Genomic DNA, 13,732 nt, shown 5'->3' on the forward strand with positions numbered 1-13,732 from the left:
GTTTCTTTCCACGACTAGCCCTCCCCAACCTGCCCAACAATTTCCTCTTAAAGAGGTACCTGGAGCTGAAGGCATAGCCAAGGGTAATGCTCCTTTTTCTTTATCCAAACTCTCCCAAATCAGTTAGCATTTAGGCTCTTTTTCATTGAATATAAAAACTCAATCCAGTTCACAGCCCATTTGGCAACAACCCTTAGATGCTTTACCACCATAGACCCAGAAGGGCCAGAAGGCTGTCTTATTCTCAACATGTATTTTATTATCCAACCCACTCCCGACATTAGAAAAAGCTCCAAAAATTAGATTCCGGCCCTCAAACCCCACAACAGGACTTAATTAACCTTGCCTTCAAGGTGTACAGTAATAGAGTAGAGGTGGCCAAGTAGCAAAGTATTTCTAAGTTGAAATTCCCTGCCTCCACTGTGAGACAAACCCCAGCCACATCTCCAGCACACAAGAACTTCCAAACGCCTGAACCGCAGCAGCCAGGCATTCTTCCAGGATCTTGCTTCAAGTGCTGGAAATCTGGCCACTGGACCAAGGAATGCCTGCAGCCCAGGATTCCTCCTAAGCCATGTCCCATCTGTGCAGGACCCCACTGGAAATTGGACTGTCCAACCCGGCAGCTACTCCCAGAGCCCCTGGAACTCTGGCCCAAGGCTCTCTGACTCCTTCCCAGATCTTCTCGGCTTAGCGGCTGAAGACTGACACTGCCCAATCACCTCAGAAGCCTACAGGACCATCACAGATACTTTGGGTAACTCTTACAGTGGAGGGTAAGTTCGTCCCCTTCTTAACCAATATGAAGGCTACCCACTCCACATTACCTTCTTTTCAAGGGCTTGTTTCCCTTGCCTCCATAATTATTGTGGGTACTGACGGCCAGGCTTCTAAACCTCTTAAAACTCCCCAACTCTGGTGCCAACTAGGACAACATTCTTTTATGCACTCCTTTTTAGTTATCTCCATCTGTCCAGCTCCCTTATTAGGTCGAGACATTTTAACTAAATTATTTGCTTTCCTGACTATTCCTGGGCTACAGCCATACCTTGTTGACACCTTTTCCCCCAGTTCAAAGCCTCCTTCACATCCTCTCCTTGTATCTCCCCACCTTAATACACAAGTATAGGACACCTCTACTCCTTCCTTGGCAACAGACGATGCACCCCTTACCATCCCATTAAAACCTGATCACCCTATTGGGGGAACCAGCCCCCAATATTTCAACATAGGTTATTTTCTATTTTCCCTAAGTGTTGGCTGGTCTGAGAAACAAAGAGAAAGAGTACAAAAGAAAGAAATTTTACAGCTGGGTCTCTGGGGGTGACATCACATGTCGACAGCTTCCGTGATGCCCACCTGAACCACAAAACCAGCAAGGTTTTATTAGCAATGTTCAAAGGGGAGGGAGTATATGAATAGGGTGTGAGTCATAGAGATCACATACTTCAAAGGCAATAAAATATCACAAGGCAAATGGGGGCAGAGCAAGATCACAAGGCCAGGGTGAAATTAGAATTACTAATGAGGTTCCATGTCCCGCTGTGCACGCATTGTCATTGATAAACATCTTAACAAGAAACAGGGTTCAAGAGCAGAGAACCAGTCTGACTAGAATTCGCCAGGCTGGAATTTCCTAATCCTAGCAAGCCTGGGGGCGCTGCAGGAGACCAGGGCATATTTCATCCCTTATTTACAACTGCATAACACAGACACTCCCAGAGTGGCCATTTTAGAGGCCTCCCCCTGGGAATGCATTCTTTTCCCAGGGATGTTCCTTGCTGAGGAAAAGAATTCAGTGATATTTCTCCTGTTCACTTTTGCAGGAAGAGAAATATGACTCTGTTCTGCCCAGCCCTGCAGGCAGTCAGACTTTATGGTTATCTCCCTTGTTCCCTGAAAATCACTGTTATCCTGTTTTTTTCAAGGTGCCCAGATTCCATATTGTTCAAACACACATGCTTTACAAACAATTTGTGTAGATAACGCAATCATCACAGGGTCCTGAGGCAACATGTATCCTCAGCTTATGAAGATGATGGGATTAAGAGATTAAAGTAAAGACAGGTATAGGAAATTATAAGAGTATTGATTGGGGAAGTGATAAATGTCCGTGAAATCTTCACAATTTATGTTCAGAGATCGCAGCAAAGACAGGCACAAGAAATTATAAAAGTATTAATTTGGGGAACTAACCAATGCCCATGAAATCTTCACAATTTATGTTCTTCTGCCATGGCTTCAGCTCATCCCTCCGTTCAGGTTCTCTGACTTCCCGCAACATCACCCTTATCCCACTCAATGCCAATATCCCATCCCACAGCATGCTTTAAAAGGATTAAAGCCTGTTATCACTTGCCTGTTACAGCATGGCCTTTTAAAGCCTATAAACTCTCCTTACAATTCCCCCATTTTACCTGTCCAAAAACCAGGTAAGTCTTACAAGTTAGTTCAGGATCTGTGCTTTATCAACCAAATTGTCTTGCCTATCCACCCCATGGTGCCAAACCCATATACTCTCCTATCCCTCAATACCTCCCTCCACAATTCTATTCTAGATAAACCTAGCTGACCCCATGGATCCTAAGTCCTTTCCCTACTCCTCTTTCCATTCCTTAAAAACAGCCCTAAAAGCTGCTCCCACACTAGCTCTCCCTAACTCATCCCAACCTTTTTCATTACACACAGCTAAAGTGCAGGGCTGTGTGGTTAGAATTCTTACCCAAGAGCCAGGACTGTGCCCTATAGCCTTCTGTCCAAACAACTTGACCTTACTTTTTCAGCCTAGCCGTCACGTCTGCGTGTGGCGGCTGCCGCTGCTTTAATACTTTTAGAGGCCCTCAAAATCACAAACTATGCTCAACTCACTCTCTACAGTTCTCATAACTTCCAAAATCTATTTTCTTCCTCACATCTGACACATATACTTTCTGCCCTCCAGCTCCTTTGGCTAAACTCACTCTTTGTTGTGTCTCCCACAATTACCATCGTTCCTGGCACGGACTTCAATCTGGCCTTCCACATTATTCCTGATACCACACCTGACCTCCATGACTACCTCTCTGATCCACCTTACATTCACTCCATTTCCCCATATTTCCTTCTTTCCTGTTCCTCACCCTGATCACACTTGGTTTATTGATGGCAGTTCCACCAGGCCTAATCGCCACTCACCAGCAAAGGCAGGCTATGCTATAGTATCTTCCACATCTATCATTGAGGCTACCACTCTGCCCCCCTCCCACTACCTCTCAGAAAGCTGAATTCACCGCCTTAACTCGGGCCCTCACTCTTGCGAAGGGACTACATGTCAATATTTATACTGACTCTAAATATGCCTTCCACATCCTGCACCACCATGCTGTTATATGGGCTGAAAGAGGTTTCCTCACTATTCAAGGGTCCTCCATCATTAATGCCTCTTTAATAAAAACTCTTCTCAAGGCCACTTCCAAAGGAAGCTGAAGTCATTCACTGCAAGGGCCATCAAAAGGCATCAGATCCCATCCCTCAGGGCAATGCTTATGCTGATGGGTAGCTATAGAAGCAGCTTAGCATTCCAACTTCTGTCCCTCATGGCCAGTTTTTCTCCTCCTCTTCGGTCACTCCCACCTACTCTCCCACTGAAACTTCCATCTATCAATCTCTTCCCATACAAGGCAAACGATTCCTGGACCAAGGAAAATATCTCTTTCCAGCCTCACGGGCCCATTCTATTGTGTTGTTATTTCATAACCTCTTCCATGTAGGTTACAAGCTGCTAGCCCGACTCTTAGAACCTCTCATTTCCTTTCTATTGTGGAAATCTATCCTCAAGGAAATCACTTCCCAGTGTTCCATCTCCTATTCTATTCCTCAGGGATTGTTCAGGCCCCCTCCCTTCCCTACACATCAAGCTCAGGGATTTGCCCCTGCCCAGGACTGGCAAATTGACTTTACTCACATGCCCCAAGTCAGGAAACCAAAATACCTCTTGGTCTAGGTAGACACTTTCACTGGATGGGTAGAGGCCTTTCCCACAGAGTCTGAGAAGGCCACCACAGTCATTTCTTCCCTTCTGTCAGACATAATTCCTCAGTTTGGCCTTCCCACCTCTATACAGTCCAATAACGGACTGGCCCTTATCAGTCAAATCACCCAAGCAGTTTCTCAGGCTCTTGGTATTCAGTGGAACCTTCGTACCCCTTACCATCCTCAATCTTCAGGAAAGGTAAAATGGACTAATGGTCTTTTAAAGACACACCTCACCAAGCTCAGCCTCCCGCTTAAGAAGGTCTGGACAGTACTTTTACCTCTTGCCCCTCTCAGAATTAGAGCCTGTCCTCAAGATGCTGCAGGGTACAGCCCATTTAAGCTCCTTTATGGACTCTCCTTTTTATTAGGCCCCAGTCTCATTCCAGACACCAGCCCAACTTGAACTGCATCCCCAAAACTTGGATAGAGCCTAAAAACTTGCCAACCAAAAAAGTAATTATGCTGAACTCCCTTGGGCACTCTCTAATTAGATGTCCTGGGTCCTCTCAATTCTTAGTCCTTTAATACCTGTTTTTCTCCTTCTCTTATTCGGACCCTATGTCTTCCGTTTAGTTTTTCAATTCATACAAAACTGCATCCAGGTCATCACCAATCATTCTATATGACAAATGCTCCTTCTAACAACCTTAATCTCTCCCACTGTAGGTTCCCACGCCACCCCTAATCCCTCTTGAAGCAGAAACATCACCCATTATCTCTCCATATCACCCCCCAAAATTTTCACTGACCCAACACTTGACCACTATTTCATTTTATCTTTCTTATTAACATAAGAAGACAGAAATGTCAGGCCTCTGAGCCCAAGCCTGCATGTATACATCCAGATGGCCTGAAGTAACTGAAGAATCACAACATAAGTGAAAATGGCCAGTTCCTGCCTTAACTGATGACATTCCACCATTGTCATTTGTTCCTGCCCCACCTTAACTGAGTGATTAACCTTGTGAAATTCCTTCTCCTGGCTCAGAAGCTCCCCCACTGAGCACCTTGTGACCCCCGCCCCTGCCTGCAAGAGAAAAACCCCCTTTGACTGTAATTTTCCACTACCCACCCAAATCCTATAAAATGGCCCCACCCCATCTCCCTTTGCTGACTCTCTTTTTGGACTCAGCCCACCTACACCCAGGTGATTAAAAAGCTTTATTGCTCACACAAAGCCTGTTTGGTGGTCTCTTCACATGGACATGCGTGACAGCATCAGTAATCCCAGCTACTTGGGAGGCTGAGGCAGGAGAATCACTTGAACCCAGGAGGCAGAGGTTGCACTGAGCTGAGATTGCGCCATTGCACTCCAGCCCGGGTGACAAAGCAAGACTCCGTCTCGAAAAAATAAAAAATAAAAACAAACAAATAAATAAATTACCCAGTCTGAGGTATGTCTTTATAGCAATGTGAGAATGGACTAATACAGTTACCTAATATAGAATAAAGCTCCAGTTCATTTAAGCCTCAGTTGCTCTGTTTTGTGTTTTCTGCATTTCATTCACTTAGCTGAATATAATTGATGCACCTTCTTTCTTCTTGCTCCCTCTTCATTTCCCCAAACTTCAATGAGCTTCTACCCACTCAGCTCCTGTTCCTGGTCTCTCCTTCCTTTTTACTTCTCTGTTGCTTCCAAATTTTGCCTCCAGATTTACTAGAGAGCCATATTAATCCATTCTCAGTTCGACTTACTTTAAATTCTTATTCCTGCTCCAAGATTCGTCTTGTTGCAGCTCAGAGACTGCTGGGTCCCACCCCTTCAAGATTCCTAGCCAATCAGGCTCCACTTCTCTCCTTCTAACCTAAAAATAAGTCCTATAAGTCCTATAAGTAAGCCATATCGGGTTGGGTTTTAAACATTTCTTTGTTTTCTGGCTTGCAACATGGAGCCACATTCTCACATTCTAGGTCCCATCTGTAATGACTGGTACAGTGTGGGTACCAGCCCAGCAGAGTGGTGGGTAGCCTGCTCAATGGGAATGGGCTCTGGCCCTTACTCCATGTTAGTACCTATGAGCTCAGTGTCAGCCCCAGTCATAAATGTACCTGAAGAATTAATTGATCCATCCATCCATTTAATACCCACATGAGTCATGTTCAAGGCTCTAGCATGGACTCTGTTAGGACAGTATCTACAGGGTCTTTCCATGTATCATTATTGTTTGCCACAGGCTTAGAAATGACAAACCCTTGGCTAGCAAGTAAGATCATCCAGAGAAACGGGGGAAGGGATGGCCCCTCTCTTTCTCTCTTTATGCTCCTGGCCTTAGTCTGTTTTGTATTGCTATAAAAGAATACTGGAGACTGGGTAATTTATAAAGAAAAGAGGTTTGCTTAGCTCACAGTTCTGCAGGCTGAGCAGTTCAAGGGCATGGCCCTGCTTCCCGCAAGGGCTTTTGTGCTGCATCACAACATGGCAAAGGAGATCAAAAGGGAAGTGGACATGTGTGAAGAGGGAGAAAAACCTGAGGAGCATCCTATCTTTATTACGGCCCATCCTATCTTTATTCCCACTCCATGGGAACCAATCCATATCCATGAGAAGTAATCCAGTCCAGCAACAGTGAGAACTCATGTACTACTATGAGAATAGCACCAAGCCATTCATAAAGGATCCAGCCTCATTACCCAAATACCCCCGACTAGGTCTGACCTCCAACACTGCCACACTGGGGATCAAATATCAACATGCGTTTTGGTGGGGACAAACTAACTCTATCCAAACCATAGCACCTCTCCATTACTAGTGTTGAAAAACTTGCAACTAAGTAGCCCTCCCCTTTCTGGTCATTTACAGTCTACTACTGAAGATCTGAGAAAAAAAGGGATGCTGACCTTACCATTCTACAAATGAATTTGCAATTATACAATTAGACCGTCAGGGATCCAGAAGTAAATAATTTGCATTCAAGGGCAGACATTCTAAGCAAGGAGGGCAATTTCAGCCAGTGTATTTGCTACTGGTTGTGACTATCTACCTGATGTCTTGAGATATAATAAAATGTACAGAATGGATCATTTCAAGGAAAAGTGGGCAAAGACTAAAAAGTGAAATAGTGAAACAAGGAGCATCCCAGTGGACCTCCATGTCCTTCAGATGAACTAGGATACATTCTGAGTCTAGTTCCAAATTTCAGTTATTTAGTTATAAATAAACAAAAGCAATGGCAAATAAAAACTAAAAAGTGCCAGGCGTGGTGGCTCACACCTGTAATCCCAGCACTTTGGGAGGCCAAGGCAGGTGGATCGCCTGAGCTCAGGAGTTTGAGACCAGCCAGGCCAACATGGTGAAACCCTGTCTCTACTAAAAACATAAAATTACCCGGGCATGGTGGCGTGTGCCTATAATCCCAGCTGCTCAGGAGGCTGAGGTGGGAGAATAGCTTGAATCATGGAGGTTGCAGTGAGCTGAGACTGTGCCACTGCACTCCAGCCTGGGCAAAAAGAGTGAAACTCAGTCTCAAAAAAAAAAAAAAAAGAAAAGAAAAGAAAAAGAAAAAGAAAAGAAATAAAGAAAAAAACCAAATTAAACTAAACTAAAAAGTGGGCAATGTATCTAGTTAGATTCAGAAAGCTGAATGACAAATAACAAGATCTCAATTGGGACAAGGATTGCTGGTGTCACCTATGGGTCCATAACAGGAACATACCTTGGGGAAATAGCAGAAGTTGTGAAAGCTTAGCTACCTCTGATTGGAGGATTTTCTTTATCAATCAGCTTGGTACTCAAGTATGGTCATTGCCTAACTGAGGTCGTAGGCCTGAACCTTCTGACTCAGAAGAAGGAAAGCAGCCAGGAGTTACTCATCTGCCTCTTCTAGATTGGACTGAACCTATATTCTGTTAGACACCATTAGCGATATAACTTTTCTTCCTCACTTCCCTCACACAATGAGAAGTAAAAGGTTATAGTTTCCTCTGAAGTAATTTTTTTGGGCCAATATATCAGATTGATTCTGAGCTTTTTGATGGAGTTCTGAGATTTGCTTATTAAGGATTTAAATTTATGCTAATAACTGACACCCAAGTGGAATAATGAGAGCTCGAATACCTAAGCCCTAAACCAGTGCATCTTAAACGTTAGTGCAAATGAGTCACATAGGGGATCTTAGTAAAATACAGATTTGATTCAGCAGGTCTAGGGTGGGGCCCGAGAACCTGCACTTCTAATCTGCTCCCAGATCATGCTGATGCTCCTGGTTCATGGTCAGCATTTTTGCAAGAAGGGCAGAGGGCATTATTTTCAAATTTGGCTACATATGAGAATCACCTAGGGAGTTTTAAAAAAAATGCTGATGCCGGGGTCCCATCCCCAGAAATTCTGATTTAACTGGCTTCAGGGTGCATCCTGAGCATCAAGATTCTAGAGCGTGGTAGAGTTTGAAGACCACTAGTCTAACAAGTCTGCTCCCAGTTGCTTGCTGATTCTCTCCTGATTTCTTTTCTAGGAGAAACTGCTGCAGTCCGGGGTATATGTGAACTTGGGGACAGGCACCTGGATTCAATCCTGCTGCTTTCCTTGTGGTTTGCCTTCCCATCTGGGAATGGGGCAATGATCCTGCTATCTTAGAGGGTTGTTATGAAAATTAAGTGAGGTCTGATATACATGAAGAACCCAGAAAAGTGCCTGGTGTGATGTGTTATTACTTCATTATTATTTTCAACAGCTAAACAATTAAGATTCACTAAGCTCTAATAGATGGTTATTTGTTGTGAGGCCCAGGAGTGGGGCTCAGAATGCCTTTCCTCCCAAATACACTTACCAAAAGAAGTCATCCTGCTAATTTGTTGAGAACTTAAAAGGCAGAGATGTCATTCTGAGGGGAAGAAATTTAAGACCTACTCTCCAAACTGGGTCACTGAAAGCAGGAATTAGGACACCGAAGGTCAACTTCTACTTCCACAGAGGCATTCAGGCAACATTTATGGAGTGTCCACTGTGTACAGGGCATTCTGCTAAGCCTTGGGGAGAATTACAAAACAGCTAGAAAGCATGGATGTTTAGCTTTCAAGATCTTCTGGTCTAATGCAGAAGATAAGTTAAGCATATAGTCAAGTAGCTTCCTTATTGCCTACAGGACTCATTCATTTGTTCAGTCAATATCCAAAGCTGCTTGTTGTGAGCTAGCCACAATGCTAGGGACTGAGGTTACAAAGATAAAGAAAAAGAAGACGTGTTCCCCCCACCTTCCTCCCACTCCCCCAAGATGCTTATTGTCTGGGAGAAGAGATAGAAAATCACACAGAAAATTATAGAGCTTTGAAAGTACTTTGGGAACCCAGGAGGCCCTCCCCACCACCAAGAGACTAGGTTGTAGAAGAATGTCTGGGAAAATTCTCAGAGGAGGTAACACGGGGCTGCTCAACCCCAGGCTCCTTAGCCTTGCATCTAAAGCGCTTCCAGATCTCTGTCCCACTGACTTTCTCAGCTGTATCTCTTAAGTCAAGCCCATTTCCTATACTCATCCCATTTCCTATACTCATCCATGCTCTGCTGTCTGACTTTGCTCAAGATTACAAGGTCCATGGCAGCAATGACAGCATTTGTCTTCTTCACCAAAGTGTCCCAAGAGACTTGTGGAGAGCCTGGCTAGTCTTAATGCTTAAATGAATGAATGTGGTCTTTTGTTTGTGCAGGGACAAGCTTGACCAGCCTTGAAGATTCAAGTAAGGCTCAGCCTTTGTTTGGCCATCTCAACAGCAGACAAGTAACTGCCACTTACAAGATATTCCTACATCCTTCCTGAGCCCTACTAGGCTTGGAAGCCTGGTCAGCAGCCCTAGGCAACCACCATGAGATCTGGAACTGGTGGTGCTGCCTGCCTTAGACATGATATACCTGCATCTGCCTCAGTTTTCCTTCATGACTAGACCTCTTCTCTGAATACCACCCTACTGGTCTAAGTCTTTCAGTCAGCCTCCCAAGCCTTCCCCTGTCGGGGCCAGATCATGTTCCCTTTATCCTTAGCTGTGATTCTTGTCCTCTTGTGAACAGGCGAATGGCACAGAACCATGCCTTTGTCACCAGTACTCCGAATCCCAATGACCTTCTTTACCGGCACCTGCTGCAACCAAGACCAAGTTTGCGGCACCTTTTTAAACACTGTGCACTGAACTGCTCAGCCTCCATTATTTTCCCAGCCTTGTCCTATCTTCTTCCTCATAACCCCTAAATCTGGTTTCTACCCCTGCGCCCTAGCCACAGCATTCCTTGTATGCAAGTCAGTCCTAGATTAGCTAGCCCATTTCAAATGCAGCCTCCCTGTTTAATTCCCTCTCAGAATGTAATCTCTCTCTTTCCTGAAGTCCCGTATCACACCTGCACCTCACTTAAAGACCTTTTTACTTTACATCACAGCTGCACAGCTGTTTGTGTAACTGTCATCCTTTCTTTTTCTTTTTTCTTTTTTTTCCTTTTTCTGGAGATGGAGTCTCGCTCTGTTGCCCAGGCTGGAATGCAAATGTTGTGATCTTGGCTCACTGCAACCTCTGCCTCCCAGGTTCAAGCGGTTCTCCTGTCTCAGCCTCTCGAGTAGCTGCGATTACAGGCACGTGCCACCACACCTGGGTAATTTTTGTATTTTTAGTAAAGACGGGGTTTCACCATGTTGGCCAGGTTGGTCCTGAACTCCTGAGCTGAGGTAATCCACCCGCCTCAGCCTCCCCAAGTGCTAGGATCACAGCCATGAGCTACCACGCCTGGCCTATCATCCTTTCTATAAGGCTTATAAGCCAAGCACATGTGTTTTTCATCTTTGTATGCCCCAAAGTCACTACAACTAGACCCTCAGACAGCTTGTTGAAGAGATGAAGAAATCATACAAATTAAATAGGATGCAGTAGTCTCCCTGACCCTCTGGCCCCATTCCATTCTGCCTGCACATTCCCTCCTATAGTAATCACTCTAAACACAGCCTTTCTCATGCCAAATGCCTTTCCCATTGCCACATTCCTTATCCTGAATCAAGTCTGCCCCTACCCCTTTTGCCATACCTGGCCTGGATCCTACCTTCCCAACCTCGTCTATTGACACATCTTCCATCACCCCAAACTGTACTTCCATAAGGACCTATTCAACCCTCATTTTTGTCTTGATGTTCTGTTTTTCTTCATCCTGGAAAATTCTCTTTTCCTTCCCCTATTCCTGCCTGGCCATCTGATGTGGTTTGGCTATTGGCCTGGCTCAATAATCACACTCAGCACTAAGATATTTTAGGATGAAAAAGGCCTTCATTTCAAAGTTGTGAGTAGATTTTAGGATGAAAAAGGCCTTCATTTCAATGTTGTGAGTAGATTTTATCTAACAAGAAATGAGTCTTCACAAGTCCTTAAGGGTGGATGGTACCCTTGTTTTGGGAAACCATGTGGTGGGTAAGGCAAATGAAAATAAAAATGTGCCTAAGGTTCTTGAACAGAGAACTGTGAGGAATTGAAGCTGAAGGAGATGTCTTCTGTCTGAGAAGCTAAGTGTTCTGTTTGGTAACAGAAATGAAACGTACAGCTGAGTAGGAGTTGGGTAGGGAGCTGCAGAATGTCCCTCCGGTTGCAACAAATTTAGCTGATGCTGTATCTGTACTGTCCTTTGTTTCTGCAGGATGTGGGATTTCTTTATTAAGAGCTGCTTACTAAAATAATAGCAAATATTTGTTACACACTTAACATGTGCCAGGACTGAGATAAATCCTTGAGAGGATTAACTACTGCAATTCTCATAACAATTTTATAATTTTTCAGGCAGAGAAGTTAAGGATCATGTCCTGCAAATAAACGCAGAACCAAGATTTGAACGACAGGGTCCTGACTCCACAGGCTGTACTCTTAACCCCTACTACCACACTTTTTGTTGTTCTTTTTTTAAAAATCTCACCCTTTAAAAATTCATTTTTAGATATGTTTTATAATTAGTACAATAGAGCATCCTTGTTCCTTGGGGGTCCAAACTCAAAAAATTTTTACTGGTAGGAATGCCCAATCACATTATGCCACTTTTTCACATGCTACCTTGCTTCATTTGCTTATTGCTTCATATTCATAAATCGTATTTCTCCTAGGAAATTTGCAGTGTCCTTGAAGGTAGGAATTATGTCTTAAACTTTCACTTTATTCCCACAGTAGGCCTAACTGTATTGTCCCTACTCATTGAATTGAACAAAACTGGTACTCCAGCAACCTTATCCCTCTGGAGTAAAGCAAAGCTAGTGAAAATATATACAGTAGAAGTATAGTCGATTTCCAGAGCTTCTGGGAAGGCCGAAATCACTAACCACCGCAGTAACTTAAAAATAATCCTGCTGGCCGGGCACAGTGGCTCACACCTCACTTTGGGAGGCCGAGGCAGGCAGGTCACAAGGTCAGGAGTTCAAGACCCACTTGGACAACATGGGGAAACCCCGTCTATACTAAAAATACAAAAATTAGCCGGATGTGGTGGCACATGCCCGTAATCCCGGCTACTAACGAGGCTGAGGCAGGAGAATCACTTGAACTCGGGAAGTGGAGGTTGCAGTGAGCCGAGATCACACCATTGCACTCCAGCCTGGGTGACAGAGTGAGACTCTCTCAAAATAAAAATAAAAATGAAATAAAAATAAAAATAAAAAAATAAAAAATAAAAAATAAAAAAAATGAAGTCGTATTTAATTTAGGGCTTTGCTGTTCAGCGAACTCAAACTGCAGATGTGCAGAAATCAGCCCAATTGAAGGTGGCTATAAACCATGCTTTGACTCCCTCTGTTGGCAGGAAGAGGTTGCTTTCTCACTTGTGGGAATTCCTGGCTCTGATTGTATAAGGGCTGTTTACTATACATACAGCCTGAGAAAATTCAGCCAGATTAGAAAAGGGGAAGACAAAACCCACTGAATCTTTCTCCCCAGATGGCAACTAAATACTCTTTTCATTTTTCTTACATGCTAGCATTGCTACCTATAAACTGCTTAAGTTAATTGTTCAGAGAACCACCACACACCTGACCTTGTTCTGCTGTGACTTTCTTTTCTTTTTTTTTTTTTTTTTGGAGATGGGGTCTCACTCTGTCACCCAGGCTGCAGTGCAGTGGCGCAAAGATAGCTCACTGTAACCTCAAGCTCCTGGCCTCAAGTGATCCTCCCGCCTCAGCCTCCCGAAGTGCTGGAATTACAGGCGTGAGCCACTGCACCTGGCCCCAGTCTTCTAATTGCAGGGCATAAAATGTACAACCTTGATAGCTCACAGGAGGCTGCACAGGGAAAGCCTGGCTTTCCCACACTCTCTGCTAACACTGTATCTCTAATATTTTCCATGATATAGGATTTTTCTGGGTCTCATCTAGTGGAATAAAATATCTAAAATTATTCGTTTGATTCATTAAGTGGAATTAAACACATACACATCTTTCCTTAGCACATTGTTTCTTTCCCAATTCTCCCTTTCCAGAATTTTTATGTATGTGTCTCAATTGTCATTTAATCGCATCAATGGCTCCTCATCATTTGAGATTTGGCTCCAATACCACAGGCAGAATTCCTCCGTATGGTTTTCCCACAGGCATACAGAGCATCTCTTCTCCCATTTGGGCTGTGAGCAACTCCTAGGACCAGTGGAGACCCTGAGATGCCACCAGTGCCTGGCATATTTCAGAATTCAAAAAAGATTTGTTTAAATAAATTTAAAACCATATTCCATTTTAAGGGCTAATTTTATCCATGTGAGAATTCTCCCTGCGTGCAATGTGAAGAC

At 44.0% G+C, this 13,732-nt stretch overlaps 1 protein-coding gene across 1 annotated transcript in view; it reads right to left on the reverse strand.

Annotated features, from left to right (window-relative positions):
* BCAR3 (BCAR3, NSP family adaptor protein) overlaps positions 1 to 13,732 on the reverse strand; it is a 280,076-nt gene that overhangs the window by 264,603 nt on the left and 1,741 nt on the right. The gene's annotated exons all lie outside the window — the stretch shown is intronic.

Source organism: Theropithecus gelada, chromosome 1 (assembly GCF_003255815.1).
Source record: "Theropithecus gelada isolate Dixy chromosome 1, Tgel_1.0, whole genome shotgun sequence".
NCBI classification, from domain to species: domain Eukaryota; kingdom Metazoa; phylum Chordata; class Mammalia; order Primates; family Cercopithecidae; genus Theropithecus; species Theropithecus gelada.